Raw genomic sequence first — 22849 nt, 5'->3', positions numbered from 1 at the left:
TCTCCACCCAATGATCAAGTTGGGGAGAGAGAGAAACTGAAAACAAACCAGCACTCATGATTGTCGACGGGGCCCGGAGGCCAGTATGTGGGTGGGGACCCAAATCAAGAGAGAGGCAGAGGGTTTTTCACAAGTTTTATTATAAACAGAGAGATAAGCAATGACACAGCGTGGAAATGTGGCAGCGAGAAGATGGTTTCTGAATTTGAAGCTTACTTTGCAGGTTAGGAGCGTAAGGTTCTGGAGGCCTGCTTACCACAGTTAGGTAGCTGACGAACTGGCGGCCAATAGATCTTAAGTGCTGCCTCACTGATTGCCGTCAATGTATATTGACGAATGGCTATAGCCTGGAAATATGGTGCATCATAATACATAATACATCCATAATACATATTATTTTGTGAAAAACTGAGTATCAATATACAAATGCATCAGATATCAGCAAATGTCTCAAACGTTTTCTTGTGATTCTACTGTCGACTTTCACTGCAGCCTGAGTAAAGGAAAGTTGTGCAGAAAGTGAAGATTGGGACTATGCATGCATTATGAGTGCATGTATTTATTGGTAGAGCACTGAGTGGTTTGTTTGAGCGTTTTATCAGATATATTGAGTCCCTGAAACTTCCTGTTGTCTCATGGTACAGAAAACCCAATCTATTAACCACCTTTGGGGTTGTTGATCGTTTTTCCAGTTTCTAAGAAATGGTTTGAATATGCAGATGAGAACGTGACTTAAAGCGGGGTGAACGGACCGTTCATTCAGACATCTTCTGAAACATCAGGATTCATCAGGTCTACAGTGAAGTCAACATGAAGACTCTCAGCCTGACAGTGGGACTGCTGCTCGTGCTGTTCACCGTTTACCACAGCGATGCCTGTAAGTCTGCTACTTGTCATCTTAAGTTTTTTACTGTAATTAAAAGTCAGATTGAATCCTCGTGTAAACAAGTGTAGCCACATGTTTGGCATGTCCTTCACTGAGATTTTTAACTTAAATAAGAGCCTTCAAACTTTATCTTTCATTAACATATAACAAATTGTATTTTGTTGCATTAACCTTAATTATATCTGATATGTTGGAGAAGTCATTAGAAGCAGACACAGCACTGAGTAATCCCCGTTTTTCTGTTACAGCTAAGGCAGTGAATTCACCTGACTTTTGCTGTTTTCACTTCTTTGACAAACGGATCCCAAAGGCAAACATCGTCTCCATCGTGAAAACTCACAGACAATGCTCCACACCAGCATTTGTGTAAGTTTGTCTTTCACTGTCTCTTTGATACGATCACTAATGTTTGCCAAGAAGTCATGTATAAGCAATGTATGATTGTTCAGATTGATGAGAGCAAAATAATGATACGGACTTTTCTACAGGATCAAGACACCCAGAAGGCTTTTGTGTGTTAAACAAACTGCAGAGTGGGCAAAGGAACAATTTGTCAACCAAAAGAGATAAAAAAAAATTGAACAAATGCTACAATTAACAGATAAAAAATCATTATGTTAAACCTCGGATAAATAAATTTCAGTATTTAGTATATGGACAAAAGTATTGGATCACATCTGAATCTCTGAATTCAGGCATTTTCAGTCTTGTTGCCACAGGTGTATAAAATCAAACAAAATGCCATGTAGTCTGTACAAACACTTGTGAACGACTGAGTTGTGTCATGTTGACCCAGCTTGATGTGACAATATCTCAAAGAGCTTCATCTGATGAGGAAAGTTTATAATGCAACAATATGTATTGAATTATTTTACCCATTATTTCACTATGCAATTGAAATAATTTTTCTATCACATTGTGTTGTTTTGCTTTATTCTTCATTAAAGTTTCATTTCACAAAACTCATCGACTTCATCTGATAGTGAATGGAAAAGTATGTGTGGTTTGTGGCTCAGCTGCAGGGGAGGGGTGGAGCAGCGGGTGCAGGGTGTGGTGTCAGGGAAGGCTGAACCACACAGCTGATCTCCATTACCAGGTCATGCCTTCCCTATTTCACGAGGATGCAGGGACCCGACGAGAGAGTGGTGTGGTGTGCTGAGCAGGGGAGGGCAGCTGAAAAACTCCATGAATAAATTGTCTTAAAAAATCCTAATCAGTAAAATAGCTGTCAACCTACAACGTCGTGTGCATGGTGGAATCATTTTTATATCACTGCTTCATTCTTCGTTAAATTTTTTTTTCACGAAGCTCATCGACTTCATCTGACAGTGAATGTAAAAGCATTTTCTTTTTTTCTTTTTTTTTTTTTTTGCCTGTCCCGTTTGGCTCTTTTGCCATCAGAATTATTGTCTAAAGGCGAAGAAAGATGCCCAACTGATTTACTTTACCAAATGGACCATCCCAGCCTTGCCGTAATGGTCTATTTGATTCACTTTTTATTGTTTATTTTATTTTTTATTTTCACTTGCTAGATACGGGACAGACTTGAATGAGGAAAAGAAAAGGGAGAAAGAAAGAGGGGAAAAAAAACAGCGGGGAAGAGGGACGGGGTTAAAGGGCAAAAAACAAGAACCAACAAAATAAGCAGACAAAAAATCCATATATCAATCACCTGGATCACCTGTTGAGAAAGAAAAAAGAAAACAAGCAGAAGAAAACGAGAGCAACATAATAAACAACATCACGATGATCTATGGGAATATAACAGTAAATACTAAATGTTAAACATTATTGTGCAGTACGTAAGATTGACAGCGTACAGTGTGCTTTGAGGTAGGAGCCAAAAAGGGTGTAGTTTGTGTGTGTGAGCACCCGTGTGTACACCTGTGAGCATGGGCGCGTTTGTTTTTAAAAGGTTCCTTCATGTAATGACCTGCTAGAGGGTGTGGGGGGCCACTGCCCCGTCCTCCAGGGCATGAAGCAGGTATGGAGGAGATCAAGACTCCAGACATCCAGAGGCCCTCAGAACACAAGAGACCAAGGAAGACCAACAGAGGGGCAACTGCATCACTATCCCAGAAAGAGCTGAGGAGAGTCCCAGATGAGGGGTCACTCAGCAGCCGCGGAGCAGAAGCCAGGGGGGGTTGCAGTGACGTGCCCGTGAGCTCCGCCGGCAGCCAGCTGTGCCAGAGTGACCGAGCCCCAGGCCGAGAGGCCGAGGGCACCCCACCCCCGAAGTGGCCCGAGCTAGGCCCACGCTCCAGGCCCCGACAAGCAGCCACCAAGGAGTGAGCCGGTGTGTACCTGGACGCCCATCCCCGGACACAAAGAACCACCAATGAACCAATGTCTGAGGGCGTCTGCCACTGGCAGGGGAAGTGGTGGGGGAGATAGGCCTCCATACCTTGGAGGGCCTGAGATGTCCCCAGAGAGGTGGCGTCTGATACCCGACCTGACATATGGACACAGACATACAGGCACACACAGATACAAACATCTATTCCCACCCTCATGCTCTCATATGCAATTACTCAACACTCACCCAACGTGGAGACAGACATAGAGAGACACTGTACACACAATCACACTCCCCAAGCGTACTCTAAGCCCCTGGTCTAGGTACCCTTGCCCCTGGAGGGGGAAACTGCACCCAGACCCAGGTGGTGTTACCCTTTTCCCTGCGGTGGGGAGATGCAGACCGCCCCGACTCCGCAGCAGCAGGGAGGCCCCACATTCCAGACCCCAGTCGGACGGCCAACTCCTCCTCCTAGCCCCCCCGCTCCAGCGGGCCACAGAGAACGGGGGTGTAAGAAGACTCCAAACCTCCCTCCGCCCGCTCATATGTAGTGTTGATGCATGTGTGTTCTAAAGTGCCTTTAAAACCCAGGAGGGCATGGAGCTACCTGCCAGAGAGCAGCAGGTAAGCGCATAGCCCCTCCTGATAGCCCTCAATGTCTACGTGTATTTAAAATTGAGAGGTGGGCAACGACGCCAGGGGTGAGGTTGTACACCCTGACGGTAATTTGGAGTCCGTGTAGCGTGCCCACCCCCAAGATCCTATATGTATGTGTTATGAGAGTGTGAGTAATGTGAATGTCTAAATTGTGAGATAAAATTGAGGCACAGGCAGCCAGAAGGGGACAGAGGGGGGGGATGCCTCCCCTGCACCCTGGTGACACACCTTTACCCCAAGGCCCTGCATGTGTGGGTGATTGTGGTGGAGCGGGAAGAGGGAGGCAGCTGGAGATGGGGAGGGAAGGAAGGGACCGCTGACCCCAGTAGGCACCCCCATACTCTGCAACCTGCCAGTGAAAGGGGGCCCAGGCCCATCCGGACCGGGGCCCAGTGCAGCAGCGCCGCCCAGCCCCACAGAGCCCGGGACAGCCCACCCGACCCCACCACAGAGAAAACTGCACCCACCCCATCATCCACTCATCTTGTATTGTATTAATCTTTGATAAATACAATTTTTCTTTTCACTTTTATGCGGATGACATTCAAATCTATTTTGAACTAGCTGAGGATGTCACGTCGTCATTGCAACACTTCTTTGATTGTATGAATGAAGTTAAAAACTGGCTACTGAGCAATTCTCTCATTCTAAATGATAAGAAGACTGAAATTGTAATCTTTGATACTCCCTTCTCTCGGGCTGAACTAACTGGTATTTTTGGGCCCTTTGCTGACTCCCTTTCTGACACTGTGAGGGACCTGGGTGTTGTCCTGGACAGTTCCTTCAAGTTGGACAAACATGTGTCCTCCGTAGTTAAATCGAGTTTCAATCAACTACGTCTAATCTCTAAGGCCAAGCCCTACATACCACGTAAGGACCTGGAGAAACTTATCCATGCCTTTGTTACATCAAGGTTAGATTATTGTAATTCCCTTTATACTGGTCTCCATTCTGCCCTTGTTCACAAACTGCAGCTCGTTCAAAATGCGGCTGCGCGTCTCTTAACTGGAACTGGCAAGTTTGAGTCTATTACTCCAGTTCTTTCTGACCTGCACTGGCTCCCTATTAAATTTCGTATTGATTTTAAAATCTTATTGCTCACTTTTAAAATCATAAACAACACTGCGCCCAGCTATCTTACGGATCTCCTCAGCTTTTATATCCCTGGGAGAGCACTTAGATCAGCAGGCCAAATGCTCCTGGTGCGACCTAGATCTCGGCTCAAGACCAGAGGTGACCGCGCATTTGCCGCTGTCGCACCCTACCTCTGGAATAACCTCCCCCTAGCTATTCGGGCGTCTGATTCAATTCAATCTTTTAAATCTCGATTAAAAACTTATTTGTTTAGCCTTGCTTTCCCCACCTCCTAGAGCCCACAATTTTAGTGTACTGGAACTTATCTTTTTCACTTTGTTAATGTTTATAATGTTTTAACCTTCAGCCTTTCGGGTTGTGCCTACTGTGCCTGGTGTATTATTGGTTAGTTATGTCACCCGCCTGTCAGTATGTTTTTTTGTATTTTGTATTTTGTGCTTTATATTTGTATTTATTATTGCTCTTAACTCATTCTGTGAAGCACTTTGGCATACCTGTGGTTTTTTAAATGTGCTATATAAATAAAATTGTATTGTATTGTTACTGTATTGTATCTTCCAGAATACATGAGACAATAGACGCCCAGGCTGAGATCTTCCTCCACCTCTCCTGTATCTCCCCCTCCTGCAGAGTGAGTTCCTGAAGAGAGGAGAGCTCCTGCAAGATGTAACAACCTCCCCCACCAGTCGAAGAGCCCCCCAGGTGGCTCAATGCACTGGCGGCACCCTGCGCCAGAGCAATTGATCTGATGTGTTGGCAGAGGCTGTATCAAGACTAATGTAATCTAACAGATAATTTCTATATTGGTTAGAATTAAGATTATTTTTATTTTTCCAGTTCATGAGGACTGTTTTCTTGGCTATGCATAGGGCAGTGAAAACCATATGGGCTATATTCTTTTCTGTAGTGACATTATCTAAGCTGCCCAACAAACACACTAAAGGGGAAGTTGGAATGTTACATTTCAGACACTTTGATAAGTCTTCACATATCTCGCGCCAAAACTTCAGAACTGGTGGACAGAACCAAAGAGCGTGGATATAATTGTCCGGTGAATTGGTTTGGCAGTGTGAGCAGTTGTTGGTAGACGTAAAGCCCATCTGGAACATCCGATGACCTGTATAGTGCACTCTATGTAGTATTTTGTATTGAATTAATTGAAGACTGGGATTTCTAATTAAATGAAAGGTTTTTAAGCAAATCTGAGACCAGAAGTTTTGGTCTAAGTTAACTGAGAAATCGGCTTCCCATTTTGCAATAGGAAGTGATATTGATTCATCTGTTTTAGAAAGCATTCTGTATATTTTGGACAGTAATTTGGGGGTTTTAAGAGTAAGAAATTGAACCACACTTGGTGGTGTTTGTAGTTCAACTTGACCCAGTTTGAATTTCTTTTTACTATGGATTTAATTTGTTGATATTCTAAAAAGCTTTTCTTGTTGATCCCATATTGTGTAACTAGTCTGTCAAATGGAATAAATTCTTTTCCTTCTAATATATGTTCTAAGTATTTGATTCCTTTACCACTCCAATCTGAAAAGTTTATCATATTATTGTTTTGTAATATGTCAGGGTTGTTCCAGATAGGTGTACGTCTGCATGGGATTAATGAAGACTCCGTCAATTTTAGAAACTCCCACCATGCTGTCAGAGAAGAGCTGATGTTGACGCTTTTGAAGCATTCATGTCGTTGGATGTTTGAGCTGATAAATGGTAGATCTGAAATCTCTAGATTATTGCAAAGTGCTTGTTCTACATCTAGCCAAGGTTCATCTAAGAAGGTATGTTTTAGCCATCCTGAGATAAACTGAAGCCTGTTGGCTAAGAAGTAGTGCTGAAAGTTAGGTAGATCCAATCCTCCTCTATCCTTGGTCTTTTGTAGTGTTTTTAAGCTTATACGTGGGGGTTTATTTTTCCAAAGGAATTTGGACATATATGAATCTAGAGATCTGAACCAACCTTGTGGCGGTTTAGTTGGGATCATTGAGAATAAACAATTTATTTTTGGTAAGACCATCATTTTTATAGTGGCAACCCTTCCCATGAGTGATATGGGTAGACATTTCCATCTAGCCAGATCGCCTTCTACCTTCTTTAAAAGTGGGATATGGTTTAATTTAGTTAGATCTGCAAGCTTGGGAGAAACATTAATACCTAAATATTTTATATTTCCCGATTGCAGTGGTGTAGAAGAAGAATTATGGAAGGAGCAATTAATCAGAAGGACTGTAGATTTTGACCAGTTAATTGAGTAGTCTGATATTCTTGCAAAAGAGTTTATCAATTCAATCACCCCAGAGATATTGGTTTGTGAGTTTTGGATGTAAAAGCATTTTCATGCCTATGTTTTGGAGTTCATCGGATGTGACTGGAACACCTGAATTCAATGATTTGGATGGGTGAACATACCCACATAACAGACAGGTCTGGCCCAGATCTGGTGTCAAGCTGGCACTGCTGGCTGACGTCTGGCACGGTAAGTGGTATGTCATCCAGATGTGGGCCAGACCTGGCCCGATTATGGTTTGGTTTATGTGGTCCAGGCTCATAGAAAACAGGTCTGGCCTGGATCGAGGCCAGACGAGCTAGCACTTCTGACTGACTGGTGTCATAGCAGAGTGTATGTCAACCTGATGTGCGCCAGGTCTGGCAATGATGGCACTGTTTATGTTTCTATTTTCCTATTTTAGTTAGAAAACCCAAATGCCGTGTTTCAATACTATACTGCTATGGTAGCCAAAGTTTCAAATGCAGGTTTGACAGGTTTGTGAGTGTACACTTTATCTAAAACCTAGTGAGGGTTTACTCATGTTTACCACTGGGTGGCTGTAGCTCAAGAGGTAGTGCAGGTTACCTACTGATCAGAAGGTTAGTGGTTCGTTCTCTGGCTTCTCCAGTCTGCATGTCAAGAGAGTGAATGTGTATGAATGTAGTTAGGAAGTGTGTGAATGTGGATTGTTGTATAGAGCACTTTGAGTAATCTGGGAGAGTAGAAAAGCACTATATACGAATTAGTCCATTCATTGTCTGAACAGAGTTTCATCATGTTACTTTTGCACTATCATGTTCCGGCGCATGTTGTTATTACATGGCTTGATTAAAGTACACATTAGGCTGACATCTTGGGCCAGCACAGGGCCAGCAGTGTGTCTGCAACTGGCCTTGTGCTGGCCCATGTGTGGGTCACCTCTGGCAAACCAGATCTGGGCCACCAAAGGGCCGTCATCCTTTGTGGTATGTGGGCAATGTGTAAGCACATGTGTGGGCCAGATCCGGGCCATACCAATTTTGCTATGTGGGTAGACTTTTGGTGATATGGTATATTTTCTTTTTTTTTTTTTTTTTTTTCTTTTTTTTTGTCTGTCCCATTTGGTTCTTAAGCCGTCAGAATTGTTGTCTGAAGACCAACAAGGATACCAAATGGATTTATTTTGCCAAATGGATCATCATGGCATTGCCGTATTGGTCAATTTGATCAAACTTTGTTGTTATTATTTATTTTATTTTCAGTTGTTACAGATGGGACAGACATGACGGGGGGATAGGAAAGGGAGAAAGAAAGAGAGGAAGGAAAAGAAAAACAGAAGGGAAAAGGGACAGTGAGAAAGGGCACTTACAAAGACAAAGAGAAAGAAAAATTAAAAAATAAAAAATCTCCTGGATCACCTGTTGAGAGAAAAAGAAGAGAAGACAAGCAAAAAAAACCCAAACAAAAACAAAGCAACATACTAAACACAACACCATCACGTTAATCTAGCTGAGTGTGAACAGCAGTAAATACTAAATATTGAAAGTTGTTGTGCAGCACGCAGGACAGACAGCGCACAATGTGCTTTGAAGTAGCAGCTAAGAAAGGTGTAGTTTATGTCTACGAACAGTGAACACCCGTGTGCACACCTGTGTGGATCAGCGCGCTTGTATACAAAAGGTTTCCCCATGTAACGGTCTGCTAGAGGGTGTGGAGGCCCATAGCCCCGTCCCCCAGGGCATGGAGCAGGCATGGAGGAGATCCAGGCTCCAGACATCCAGAGGCCCCATATTATGGTATATTTTCTTGTCGAACTTTGGGCCCCTTAATTGCGACCACAGTGTACCCATCTTCTGATTGCAGCTTCCAGCAGAATAACGCCTCATGTCAGAAAGGTGAAATCTCCCCAACTGGTTTCTTCAACTTGAATGGCCTCCACAGTCACCAGATCTCAATCTAATAGAGCACCTTCATGATGTGATGGAACAGGAGATTAACATCATGGATGCACAGCCAAAAAAAAATAATAATCTGTAGCTATTGTGAGATGCTTTCAGGTCAATATGGACCAAAATGTCAGCACCTTGCTGAACGTGTACCACAAAGAATCAAGGCAGTTCTGAAAGCTTAAGAGGCCCCACACTGGTTCTAGTAAAATGACTGAAGTGGTGAGTCTATCAGACGACGATTTAAAACAGTCACAGTCTGTCCTTCTGTTACGGTATTAATTTTTTTTAACCCCAATTCAGAAAAAGTTGGGATGCCATGAAAATTGTAAATAAATGCGGAATAAATTATTTGTAAATGTTAATTTTGATAGCTTATTTTGCTTATTTTGATTTGAGTTTGTCAGCAATAAAGAAAGGCAAAAGTTCATCTCCTAAAAAACGAGTAACAGTTTCACTTACATGTCATATCTCATCATGTACAGTTTATTTTATATTATGTTTTATATATTCTTGGCATCCATCATTAAAGGATGCCAAGAATCTGGAGAAATTTCTTTGCACAAGAGACAAGGTTGAAAATCAATGATGTCACAGACCATCACATAACACTGCTACAAAAACAGACATGATTCTCTCATGGAATTTAGTGCTCATGCCCAAGAATACTTCCACAAATTACAGTCCATGAACACAACTCACTGTGGCATCCGCAAATGCAGGTTAAAGCTCTATCATGCGTAGAAGCCATATGTGAACATGGTCTAAAAATGCTGGTGTTTTCTGTTTTTCACCAACAGGGTTCACTAGTGAATTCAATTCAATTTTATTTTTACAGCACCAAATCACAACAACAGTCGCCACAAGCCTGAACACCTTTCATAATATTACAGCTCAGGATAGGAAAGCGTTTTTCCATTTCTTCCATCAAACAATCTACAGGGTGGGCCATTTATATGGATACACCGTAATAAAATGGGAATGGTTGGTGATGTTAAAGTCCTGTTTGTGGCACATTAGTATATGTGAGAGGGCAAACTCCTCAAGATGGGTGGTGACCATGGTGGCCATTGAGAAGTCGGCCATCTTGGATACAACTTTTGTTTTTTCAATAGGAAGAGGGCCATGTGACACATCAAACTTATTGGTAATGTCACAAGAAAAACAATGGTGTGCTTGGTTTCAATGTAACTTTATTCTTTCATGAGTTATTTACAAGTTTCTGACCACTTATAAAATGTGTTCAATGTGCTGCCCATTGTGTTGGATTGTCAATGCAACCCTCTTCTCCCACTCTTCACACACTGATAGCAACACCGCAGGAGAAATGCCAGCCCAGGCATCCAGTATCCGTAGTTTCAGGTGCTGCACATCTCGTATCTTCACACCATAGACAATTGCCTTCAGATGACCCCAAAGATAAAAGTCTAAGGGGGTCAGATCGGGAGACCTTGGGGGCCATTCAACTGGCCCACGACGACCAATCCACTTTCCAGGAAACTGTTCATCTAGGAATGCTCGGACTGCTGGCACCATAATGTAGTGGTGCAACATCTTGCTGGAAAAACTCAGGGAACGTGCCAGCTTCAGTGCATAAAGAGGGAAACATCATCATGTAGCAATTTCAAATATCCAGTGGCCTCGAGGTTTCCATTGATGAAGAATGGACCCACTATCGTTGTACCCCATATACCACACCAAACCATCACTTTTGTTGTTCCAACAGTCTTGGAGGGATCTATCCAATGTGGGTTAGTGTCAGACCAATAGCGATGGTTTTGTTTGTTAACTTCACCATCAGGGTTTTAATAGTTTTGCAATTTTCATTAGTTTTTATTTTTATTTCGTTTTGACTTCAGATTTTTAATTTTATATTAGTTTTAATTAGTTTTTACCAATTGTTTGCTAGTTTAGTTTAGTTTTATTTTTTGAAAATCCTTAGTTTCAGTTTAGTTTTGATTAGTTTCAGTTATAGTTTTAGTTGTGTTTGCAATAATTTAGTGTAACAAAATCCCAGTTTCATCATATCAGTCATTCTCTTCTGCTTATCCTTGGGTATGTTGCTATTCCAGCTACCATACCCTGCACCCTGGACAGGTCGCCTGTCTGTCACAGGGTTAACACGCAGAGACAGACAACTCACATTCCCACCTATGGGTTCTTTAAATAAATAAATAAATAAATTAGGGCAGATGAACAACCGTTGATACCAGGCAACTATAAAAGGTATATCTTGGCCGCAATGAGACTATTAACTCTTGCAGCACCGGGTGTTCGTAATTTTGGTTCAAGTGAATTGATAAACCTTTTGAAGGCAATTGACTCACACAGTTATGTAGATATCCCAGTCCTGTTGTCTCGGGATGCATCACGCTGCCTTGCCTGGGGTTAGCTTCTGTTTCTGGGGATGAGGGTTGAGTGTGCTCCCTTACCTTCTCCAGGTAAGCTAGGTTAGCCTTCTTGTGTGAGCTTTTCAATTGCACTTTAAGGTTTGTGGGATTTTTTTCCTTTTAGAAATGTCCCTCATAATTTGTCTCTTTCCACTACAAGACACTTGCTTTATCCAAAACACAGTCATATTCAAAGTAATCCCAAATTGGACTCTGGCGCTTTCTCCAGACTTTTCCTGACATGATTCTGCGCGTGGACGGAGCACCAACACAGACGACTCGACTAACATACTGCCACCTGCTGGCATAATGAGACACAGCAAGAAAAAAACCTGGAAACTAAACTTCTTTTTTACCCTTGACTATTGTATGACACACACACATCAACGAAAACTAAACATATTTTTGCTATAAATTCAGTTAATTTTAGCTAGTTTTGTGAACACTCATTACAGTTTTAGTTAGTTTTCCTTTTTTCGCTTTTATTTTTATTTCCGTTAACGAAAATGTTTTTTCACTTCTAGTTTTTGTTATTTCGTTAGTTTTAGTTAACGATAATAACCTTGTTCACCATTCACATGAAAGTTTGCCTCATCACTGAACAAAATCTTACGCGTGAACTGAGGGTCCTGTTCCAATTTTTGTTTTGCCCATTCTGCAAATTCTGTGTGCCGATCTGGGTCATCCTCGTTGAGATGCTGCAGTAGCTGGAGTTTGTAAGGGTGCCATTTGTGAGTAGCTAATATCCGCCGAAGGGATGTTCGACTAATGCCACTCTCCAGTGACATGCGGCGAGTGCTATGCTGTGGGCTCTTGCTACGCTGTGGGCTCTTGCTGAATGAAGCTAGGACAGCCACTGATGTTTCTGCATTAGTGACAGTTTTCTTGCGTCCACATTTCGGCAAATCCAACACTGAACCAGTTTCACGAAACTTAGCAAGCAGTTTGCTAACTGTAGGATGGGAGATGGGTGGTCTCGTAGGGTGTCTTGCATTGAAATCTGCTGCAATGACCCGGTTACTTTACGTTGAAACCAAGCACACCATTGTTTTTCTTGTGACATTACCAATAAGTTTGATGTGTCACATGGCTCTTCCTATTGAAAAAACAAAAGTTGTATCCAAGATGGCCGACTTCTAAATGGCCACCATGGTCACCACCCATCTTGAGGAGTTTGCCCCCTCACATATACTAATGTGCCACAAACAGGACTTTAATATCACCAACCATTCCCATTTTATTATGGTGTATCCATATAAATGGCCCACCCTGTATAACTGGGTAAAATATTTTGATTCTGAACATTGTTTGCTGTGTGGGTCTGCATGCTGTCCAAGGTAAGAAGTGTGACGAGAGAATCATTAAGTTTTCTTGCTTTCTTTTTTCCACAATATCAGTCGACAGGTCATCAAAGAAGGATTCAGTAGAGTAATGAACCATTGTCTCCTTAAGCGATTCAACTAGATTTATAGCCTTAGACAGGTCAACAGTTTCGGATTGAAGCATTTCTGATAACATGTTAGAGACACTCAGAGTGTAAGGCTTCCAACAAAATTCAGATCCATCCAAACCGGAATCCCCCTTTGCTTCTACAGCTCTCTGTGCATTGGTCTCTGATGAGATCTTTTCTAGTACACACAAAAAACCAGCAATCTGTCCATGATATTGCGACACGAGGATGCTGGGACCTGACAAGCACAGGGTCATGATTGCTTACCACATTGAACATTTCTAGGAAAATGCCCCTTTTATTTGCGTCAACAGACTGTGACCACTCTTTCAAGCATCTGTTTCTGGCGATGGCAAGGGCCGTCCACTACAGCCATCAGAGTTTAACAGAACCCACTGACTTTAAACATTGCTTTCTTCCATTGACGATATCCCACAGCTGAAGTAAATATACAGTAACAAGAGTCTCTACTCTGGGAACATTCCAACCAAGGGTGTATTTTGGACCATTCTGGGAGGAAACAAACTCCTTCTGGTGCTGTTGAGACAATGCCGGTCTCTGCGATTCTTTTGGTCCTGGTAGAGATCACGCTGAGATGTTTCCATGTTTTACACAATCCTTTTATTACCCATTATTCTTACAGATGCATCTGGAGATCAGCACACTGCATTCCTATGCAGTCCTATGCTAAAGGCTGATCTAAAGAACTCCACACAACAGTTACAGTTATAACCTCTGGTCTCCTCCCCCCTACAGCAAACACCCCCACAATGGAAATACACTAATAGAGACTGACAGACCACGTGACTTTCGCGCATTGCATGCCGGGCACTGGTGGCAAAACAATCAAAGCAATGCATCAAACACAAGCATTTGCAGCACCGGAAAACGTTCATTCTCCGGTTCCAATACCTTCTTGCTTTTTCTTTCCCCCCCAAAAAAGGTATGTACAAAAACTAAGGAGAACAATGCCGGTCCGTACAAAGACAGACTTGATGAAAAGTCAAAGAAAAGATACGAGGAAAAAAATCAGAGGAGTGAAAGGGTCAGACCCTTACGAGCACACAGAGTGGACAAAAGACTTTAGCGTGCTGCCCAACTTTCACCACGCTCAGATTTATAATTATACGGTTCTTGGAGTGAGTGCATATGCTCATGAAGTTTTTAGTAACTTCAGGTCACTGCAACAAGCCCGGGTACAATTTATCGACAAATGGGTACAGGACCTTGAAATGCACCGTGTAGAACGAAAGACCATCGTACGTATCGTAAGTTTACCAGTCTCACAAATCGTCTTCATAAATACACATTCGTTAACCGTTTATTAATAGGACCTTTGAGCTCAACGGTAATTAATTAGTAGTGGAAATAATTTCTGGTAGGCATTACAGAAATGTAGCAGTGACAATAATATTGTATGCTGTAATCGTACTGGGCAATTAGTGATACAAAAAAACTGTTTTATCCTGTGAATAAAAGTATATGTTTTTGTCAATGTACCGTGGTAATAACAGAAGCGAAACGCAATATTGTGTCAGGACAATTCAATATTTATGCACAATAAACAAAGGAGCGTAGCGCGACAATTTCTGTTCAGCGCCAGACTTGCTTGTAACCTATGTCACCAATTATGTTATGAAAAATGACGTATTAACTACTACAAAACACTGACCTTTGTGGAAATGCTTGGAGCAGACTAACATGTGAGCTGGAGTGTTCTGAGACGTTATATTTGGTCTTCGAATGGTTGCAATCCAGGCCATCCGTCGGCTCTTTGTTACTTCGGAAACATGGCTTGAACAATTTCTCTTCAACAACGTAATCCGATAACAACTGATCTCTTTACCCGTCGGCTTCCCGTGGCTGTCATGCGACCAGCTATTGCAGTTAATAATACAACAGCTTCTTGCCATTTGTTGTGTTTCTTTTTATCGCTGTGTAACTGATTTCAATTGAAAGCCTGCGTGCGCTAGTACCTCTTGCCACGAGTTCCCAGAATCCTATGCGGTTTTACCCCTGAATGACGTCACATTTTCAATCTCTATACAGTGGCCAAGGGTGCTGACACCCTGACCCCATCTCCTTTTAAGGTAGTGTCCATTGACCATTGTCTGCCCCTCACCCTCAGTAACTCTTGCTACTGTCCTGGGGGGGTTGATTGTCCTTCTCAAAGTCAAAGTCAAAGTCAGTTTTATTTGTCAATTTCTTCAGATGTACTTGCCATACAAAGGAATTGAAATTATGTTTCACACTGTCCCATGCGTAGACATAGACAACAATAAAGTGCAGATGCACAACATTTAGGTAACATACAGGATATAACAAGACAGGACCTACACATAACATATAATAAAGTGTTCCACAGTGCGCCCTGGAAAGTAGTGTACTAGTCTACTTGACGTAGTCCCAGGTTGTGGTTGGTAAGTGTTTTTGTTTTAATGCAGCATAAGACTGTAGCAGCAGTAATAGTAATATAAATAATATAAATAGTGCTAAAGAAAATACTAAAAATACTAAAAATATATAGCAGCAGGTGTGTGCAATTGTAATGCAGAGGTAGTCGTTTCCAGTCAGGAATGTGGAGAGTGTTTCCTTGTTGTGGAGTGTGTGTGTGTGTGTGTGTGTGTGTGTGTGGGGGGGGTCCAGTCTGTCTTCCTATACTCCTGCCAGTCTGGTGGTTCTGCTGGCTGGGAGCTGGGAGGGGAGAGAGTTCAGCAGTCTCACAGCCTGGTGGATGAAGCTGTTGGTGAGCCTGGTAGTGCGGGAGTGGAGGCTTCTGTATCTTTTTCCGGAGGGCAGGAGGCTGAACAGACAGTGCGCGGGGTGGGTTGCATCGTTCTGCCCTGCACCTCAGTTCTTTGTTCCCATCCCAGGCCTATTTTCTATTCTTACACCCATTAACCGCAATATTATAATGTTGCAAGCAATCACAAACTATATTCTCTTTAACTCTGATCTATATTAAGGAATCTATTCTCAACAGTGCAGCCTTGATATGTCTTAGGAAACCTCAGATCACGTGGATGTGGGAACTTCACTTTTGAATTTGCATATGTCTAAATTCAAATACAAAAAAGAAAAATATTGCAAATCCAAAACTCTACACAATAATAGACTTGGAGGAGAGAAGGAGAAATTCAAAACAAAGGAGACATTTTTAACATGAAGAAACGCCCAGAATCAGACTGAGCGGGTCACAACGTTAGCATTTTAAATCTTCTATTGCAGTTCCCTGGTTAAAGGTCAGCATTGTTGTGGTCTGTTGAAATACAAAAAAACAAGAAAAGTACCCAGCATGAACAATGAATGTGTTTACATTTAATCAAAGCCACAGTCTTTCTCTAACTTTAAATAGAGTGCTTTTTTTGTGTGGCTACTTTTAGTCGCTACTATGAGGTAGGATCATTTATAACTGTGCCTCCAATGTAGCTTGGAAATGTTTCTGCAGCTAGCATTCAGAAAAATATGCAACATAAAACATAAAACATCCATAACAGATGTTATTGTGTGAAAAAGTGAGTATCAATACACAAATGCATTTTTAACATTTTGTGTGCAGAAAATGATTTTGTAACCTGAACTGATGCACATCAGGCATGAGCAGATGTCTCACGTGTTGCCTTGTGATTCTGCCGCAGCCTGAATAAAGGAAAGTTGTGCAGAAATTGATAATTAAGGAGTACTGAGTAAAATTATGAAATGACAGAAGAGGTTTATGGAGAAAATTAATTAACCATGAAAAGATCCCTGTTAATGAATTTGCCATCTAATTTTACCTTAATGTTTGCAGCTTGACCTACTACTCTGAGTTGAGATACAAGTATGCATGCAGTGCATGCATCGTACGGACTTTGTAGAAGATGAAGTGGTTTGTTTGAGCTTGTTTTATCAGATAATCAGAGTGATATTGAGTCTTTGAAACTTCCTGTTGTTTCATGTTGCAAAAAACCCCCAATCTATTTACCACCTTCAGAGTTGTTGATCATTTTTCCACTTTCCTTAGAACTGCACTGAACATGCAGATGAGAAAGCGACTTAAAGTGGGGTGAACGAAGTGATGAATTCAGACAAAATCAGTCATCATTTGAACATCAGTATCATCAGGTCTACAGTGCAGTAAGTATGAAGACTCTCAGCCTGACGGTGGGACTGCTGCTCGTGGTGTTTGCAGTTTACCACAGCGATGCCTGTAAGTCTGTGTTAGATTTTTCCCAGGTTTTCACACACAAAATATGAGTAATCCTGAGCATCTTATCTTGCCATTAGAAATTATATGTTGGTTATTTTTGTCATGTATCTCTTTGACTTTTGCACAAGCATTTTTTTCCTTTGGTTTTTCTTACCTAAAATAAATTTAATTAGTGTCTTTGTTCAATCACAGAGTGAGATAGCCATGATGTCAGTGTCACTGATGTGTATTGTCACGAAGACCAACGTTAATCTCAAGTGAGCTGTAAGTTCTTCACTGTAATTTCCTGGTGTGAGCTGGTTGGTAAATGTCTGACATCCCTAATTGAGATTATGTTTGTCCTTACATTATATTTTACCTGTGAGATTTTTGCTTAATAATCTTGGTCAAAGTCATAGAATAGGAGCCTTTAAATTGTATTGTTCATTAAGATATAACAGATTGTCTGGTTGTTAAGTGATGACGTATGAACCCTGCTTCCGGGTCTGCGTTTATTAAGGCTGTTGTATTTTTAACATGTTTAAATGTTTGTATCTTGTTCTCTTTAATCTGAACCCCCTAAAAAACCCCAGCAGTGATCACTGTCAGCCTCTCTTGGTTTTTATTACCACTATTCATAGGCAGCATGTTTTAAAGTCAGTTTTTAAAACCTTACAGCGTAACTACAGCCCAGCCCATGCAGCAGCATATTAATGATCGACCTTGTATTGTGACAATGCGACATAAGAAGACCTTTTACAAATATTTGCAAATTGTAAATTTTCCATGTGGGAGACGGAGGAGTGAATATTACTTTAAGGTTCTTTACAGTTCCCATAAAGAGGTGGGGCATTTTAAAGGGAAAGCATGTTAAGAGTTCTAATTATGTCAGTTATTTTGTAGACACTGACGATCCTCTATTTCTACTAACATATCTGAACTTTTAATTTTTCAGTCAAACAGTCAGTGACCTTTCCATTTCTTGCAATTGAGGTAAAACGATTTGTAGTATCAAACATTTCTGTTGAAAAGCATTTAAAAATGACTTCCTTGTGATTGTATATGACCACCAACCAATCAAACTACATTTTGCACCATATCTACTGTTCAACTCATATCTAATCAGCCAATCAGCCAAAGGAGATTTAAGGGACTTTGAATGTGGTGTGGTTGTTGGTGCCAGTTGAGCTGGTCTGAATATTTCATAAATGGCTGATTTACTTGAATTTTCCCACACTTTAGAGTCTCTAGGGTTTACAGAGAAGGGTCTGATAAAGAGGAAATATCCAGTGAGTGGCTGTTCTCTGGGAGAAAATACTTTGTGAAGGCCAGAGGAAAATAGACTGATTTGAGCTGATAGAAATCGAACAGTTATTCAGATAACCACTGCAAAACCACTTAATGTCACTCGTGTCAGTTACAAAAATTAACATTAGGCTGAAATTTGTTCTAACTCACCAAAATGAGACAATAGAGGATTTGAAAAATGTTGCTTGGTGTGATGTGTTTAGCTGCGACATTTAGATGGTAGGTTCAGGATTTGATGTAAACAACATGACATCCTAGATCCATTCTCCCATGTATTAAAAACTCAAGCGTAGGTGTTGATTACCTGGATCTTGTGCTTTCCATTCAGCTGACTCCTCAGGACTTGTCTTACCCTCTGCAGGTAAGGCAGGTCATCTTGGTTCCCACTTGCCTGTGGGATTCCTAGGTATCTGTAGCTGTCCTCGATGTCTGTAATGTTACCGTCTGGTAGTACAATCACCTCAGTTCTGACTACCTTCCCTCTCTTCGTTACCATCCCACTACACCTCTCCAGTCCGATTGACATTCCGATGTTGACGCTGTAGATCAGGGGTGGAGAACTCCAGGGCTCGAGGGCCGGTGTCCTGCAGGTTTTAGATATCACCCTGGGTCATGTCGTGAAAATTTCAAGTAACCTGCAAAGACTCAGTGAGTGTTTTTTGAAGTGGAGTTTATTATATACATTTCTTATTTCTTATATACAAACTGGTAAAATTCAGAGACAAAGAGAATTCCAGAGCACATCACGTCACTCTATACCTGCCAGTTCAGCTCATCCTTGAAACCTTCCCTTCAGAGAGAATTACAACCAGCTATCACCTCCCTTTTCCCCCCAGAAATGAGCAACAGGTCCCCCCGCACACAGGTGCCTGGATGTCTCTGGCCGATTACAATGGCCCCACTGTGAAGGTGTGATAAAGCATAAAGACACATTTGTGATGTAATCCTATATGTATATAACTAAATGACAAAAAGTGATATTACTATTACAAAAGTGATCAATACATAAAATAAAGAAATTTCCCATCACTGTCAACACACCTGAATCAAATGATTAGTTCATTACCAGGCCTCTGGAGACTTCAAGACATGTTGAGGAGGTCATTTAGCCATTTAAATCAGCTGTTTTCAATCAAGGGCATGTCTAAATCCTGCAGGACACCGGCCCTCGAGGCCTGGAGTTCCCCCACCCCGCTGTAGATCCTTCACTGCAGCCTGAGTAAAAGAAAGTTGTGCAGAAAGTGAAGATTGGGACTCCGCATGCATTATCAGTGCATGTACTTATTTGTAAAATAATGAGTGGTTTGTTTGAGTTTGTTTTATCAGATATATTGAGTCCCTTAAACTGTTGTCTTATGGTACAGAAAAACCCCCAATCTATTAACCACCTTTGGGTTGAGGATCATTTTTCCCAGTTTCTTAGAATTTGTTTGAATATGCAGATGAGAATGTGGCTTGAAGAAGGGTCATTGGACCGATCACTTCAGACACGTCATCATCAGGTCTACAGTACAGTCAGCATGAAGACTCTCAGCCTGACAGTGGGACTGCTGCTCGTGCTGTTCACCGTTTACCACAGCGATGCCTGTAAGTCTGCCACTTGGACTTGTGTTAGATCAGTTTTTGAATTTCTGTCTTTCTCTTCATTCAGACACAGAGTGAGACAGGGGGAGGATATCAAACTCATATAAGTTCATGGTCATGAAGACCAATGCTGATCTCAGGTGGGCTGGAAGTTCTTCACTGTAATTTTCTTACTCTGAATCCTTCCGGAAAAAGTGTGGTCACGTGTTCAGCATGTCCTTCATTGAGACAGACTTTTTACCTTAAATTTGTTTTTCTGTTTTCTATCTATCTCTATCTTTTATGTCTTTGCTTAATAATCTTGCTCCAAGACATAAAATAAGAGCCTTCAAACTGTATCTTCCATTAAGATATAACAAATTGTATTTTGTTGCATTAACCTTAATTATATCTGATATGTGGGAGAAGTCATTAGAAGCAGACACAGCACTGAGTAATCCCTATTTTTCTGTTGCAACTACCGCGGTGGATTCACCCGCCCTGTGCTTGTTTCACTTCTTTGACAAATGGATCCCAAAGGCACACTTGAAGTTGCTTTGTAAACTACAAGTGTTGGTGGATCAGCACGTAGCTGATCAGCTGCATTGCTGTCTCTCACTCTCTCGCTGGGGCAGAACTTATTGTGGGTCCACGCCCTCGGCCCACCCACCCGTGACGTGGAAACACCTGATTCTCACTCATCCTACCAGCATTTAAGCAGAGGGATGGCAGCCATTCATTGCTGGACCGATGCGTGACTCACATCAGTGTATCTCAGCTCTCGTAGTATTAGACTCCCGCTATATCTGTGCCTTCGTTCAAACGTGTTCACTCTGTGTTTAGATCCCGTGGACCCGTCCCTGTTTTCCCGGTGAAGATCCTTAGTTGTGGATGACTGGAGAGTGGCTGGTAGAGAGCAGTGAGTGGGCGAAGAAGCGCAAGTGTTTTCCCTTGTCCTCCCCACCTTGGATTCCCTGGAGCCCGGACCCCTGTCACACTTGTATATAGCAAAATTCCCTGCACTGTCTGTAAATACACCTGTGAATGTGAAATAAACCTCACTGTGTCTTCTGTGTGTGAATCCTCAGTGAACCATTACATAAGTATACACATGTTTCATATAAACATAGTCTAACATTCTTATTGGCAGTAGCTCAAATAATTGAGCATTTCAATTACATGAAAAATTCATCATCATAATATGTACTGTATAGCCTATACAAGACATAAGCATGCAGCCCAATAAGTACAACATCCAGAAAGCTACACAACATGAAGTGGATCAATTATAAATACAAGTCCAATTTAAATCCCATGTTGTTGCAGTATATTAATGACTAACCTCGTATTGTGGATGGTTTATCTCAGTTGTTCTCCTGACTGAAGTTTGGTCCGTTTACAGCATGCGATTGCATTTGTCCTTAACTATCGGGAACCCCCACGTTGATTTTTATCGAGTGGAAAAAAGTTAGTGTTCATCCTCCAGCTTCACTGTGTTTATGTTATGCTAGCATAGCTGTGTCGCTTAATTGGGGATCCCATTTTCTTCACACAGCTTCTTCAGAGCAGTATTATTTTTTCCTCCACCTTTTTGCAAATAAAACTGGAGCAGCTTGACCACACAGTGATTAAATGTCTCACAGTAAGGAATGCTGCGATCAGCTGATTTTAAGAAATTCTGCACAGAATGTGCACAAGAGAATCTCCAAGTTTTGGCACAATGCCATTGTACATACCCACATTGACAGCAGTCTGTGCACACAGTGACCAACTTTGTCAACCAGTCATCCAAGCCTGTGTCCTGGAAAGGTCTCACAAGGCCATCTGTTATGGCCTGTGCGGTTCGGTCACCACCCAGTTCAATCAGTCCAAGAAAGTCAGAGGTAAACTCTCTGTTGGTGCACACAGACACAGTGTAAAGAATTTCCTGCTCAGTCTTCGTGATTTCCTCAGATCCATCAAAAACAGCCCCCAAAATTCGATAGACTGAAATTTGCCTTGTAACTCCCCACTGATGGCGTGAGCAATACTCTTCACGATCCGTGTGCCCTCTTCACGTGAATGATACGCACATCCAACATTCACTCCTAGCCGATTCTATAAAGGAATATCCTCAGAATATGAAGACATGGTACCATATCACCCTATTAGAGCACTTCGCTCTTGCACTGCAGGCCTACTTGTTGTTCCTAGAGTATTTAAAAGTAGAATGGGAGGCAGAGCCTTCAGTTTTCAGGCCCCTCTTCTGTGGAACCAACTTCCAGTTTGGATTCGGGAGACAGACACTATCTCTACTTTCAAGATTAGGCTTAAAACTTTCCTTTTTGCTAAAGCATATAGTTAGGGCTGGACCAGGTGACCCTGAATCCTCCCTTAGTTATGCTGCAATAGACGTAGGCTGCCGGGGATTCCCATGATGCATTGAGTTTTTCCTTTCCAGTCACATTTCTCACTCACTATGTGTTAATAGACCTCTCTGCATCGAATCATATCTGTTATTAATCTCTGTCTCTCTTCCACAGCATGTCTTTCATCCTGTTTTCCTTCTTTCACCCCAACCGGTCGCAGCAGATGGCCCCGCCCCTCCCTGAGCCTGGTTCTGCCGGAGGTTTCTTCCTGTTAAAAGGGAGTTTTTCCTTCCCACTGTCGCCAAAGTGCTTGCTCATAGGGGGTCATATGATTGTTGGGTTTTTCTCTGTATTTATTATTGTGCTATCTACTGTACAATATAAAGCGCCTTGAGGCGACTTTTGTTGTGATTTGGCGCTATATAAATAAAATTGAATTGAATTGAATTGAATTGAATTGAACATGGGACGTGTGTTTAGCTTTATGGAAGGCG

General features: G+C 41.8%; 2 long non-coding RNA genes across 3 annotated transcripts in view; both read left to right on the top strand.

Moving 5' to 3' along the window:
• Window positions 1-22849, top strand: part of LOC100711446 (uncharacterized) — a 34242-nt gene that overhangs the window by 6922 nt on the left and 4471 nt on the right. Inside the window, exons 4-6 of one of the 2 annotated variants that reach the window (XR_002062689.2) lie at window positions 720-877; window positions 1135-1252; window positions 1375-1848. This is a non-coding gene — a long non-coding RNA (uncharacterized LOC100711446). Of the gene's footprint in view, window positions 1-719; window positions 878-1134; window positions 1253-1374; window positions 1849-22849 lie in introns of those variants that run through there. The other variant, XR_002062690.2, reaches the window with a different exon arrangement.
• LOC102080043 (uncharacterized) lies at window positions 16930-21088 on the top strand. The gene is made up of 3 exons (XR_001223172.3): window positions 16930-17157; window positions 17350-20031; window positions 20851-21088. It is a non-coding gene; the product is annotated as an uncharacterized LOC102080043 (long non-coding RNA).

The sequence above is a fragment of the Oreochromis niloticus genome, linkage group LG7, assembly GCF_001858045.2.
Source record: "Oreochromis niloticus isolate F11D_XX linkage group LG7, O_niloticus_UMD_NMBU, whole genome shotgun sequence".
Classification (NCBI taxonomy): Eukaryota; Metazoa; Chordata; class Actinopteri; order Cichliformes; family Cichlidae; genus Oreochromis; species Oreochromis niloticus.
Note: the sequence above shows the minus strand (reverse complement) of the source record. Positions and strands in the feature narration are given on the sequence as shown.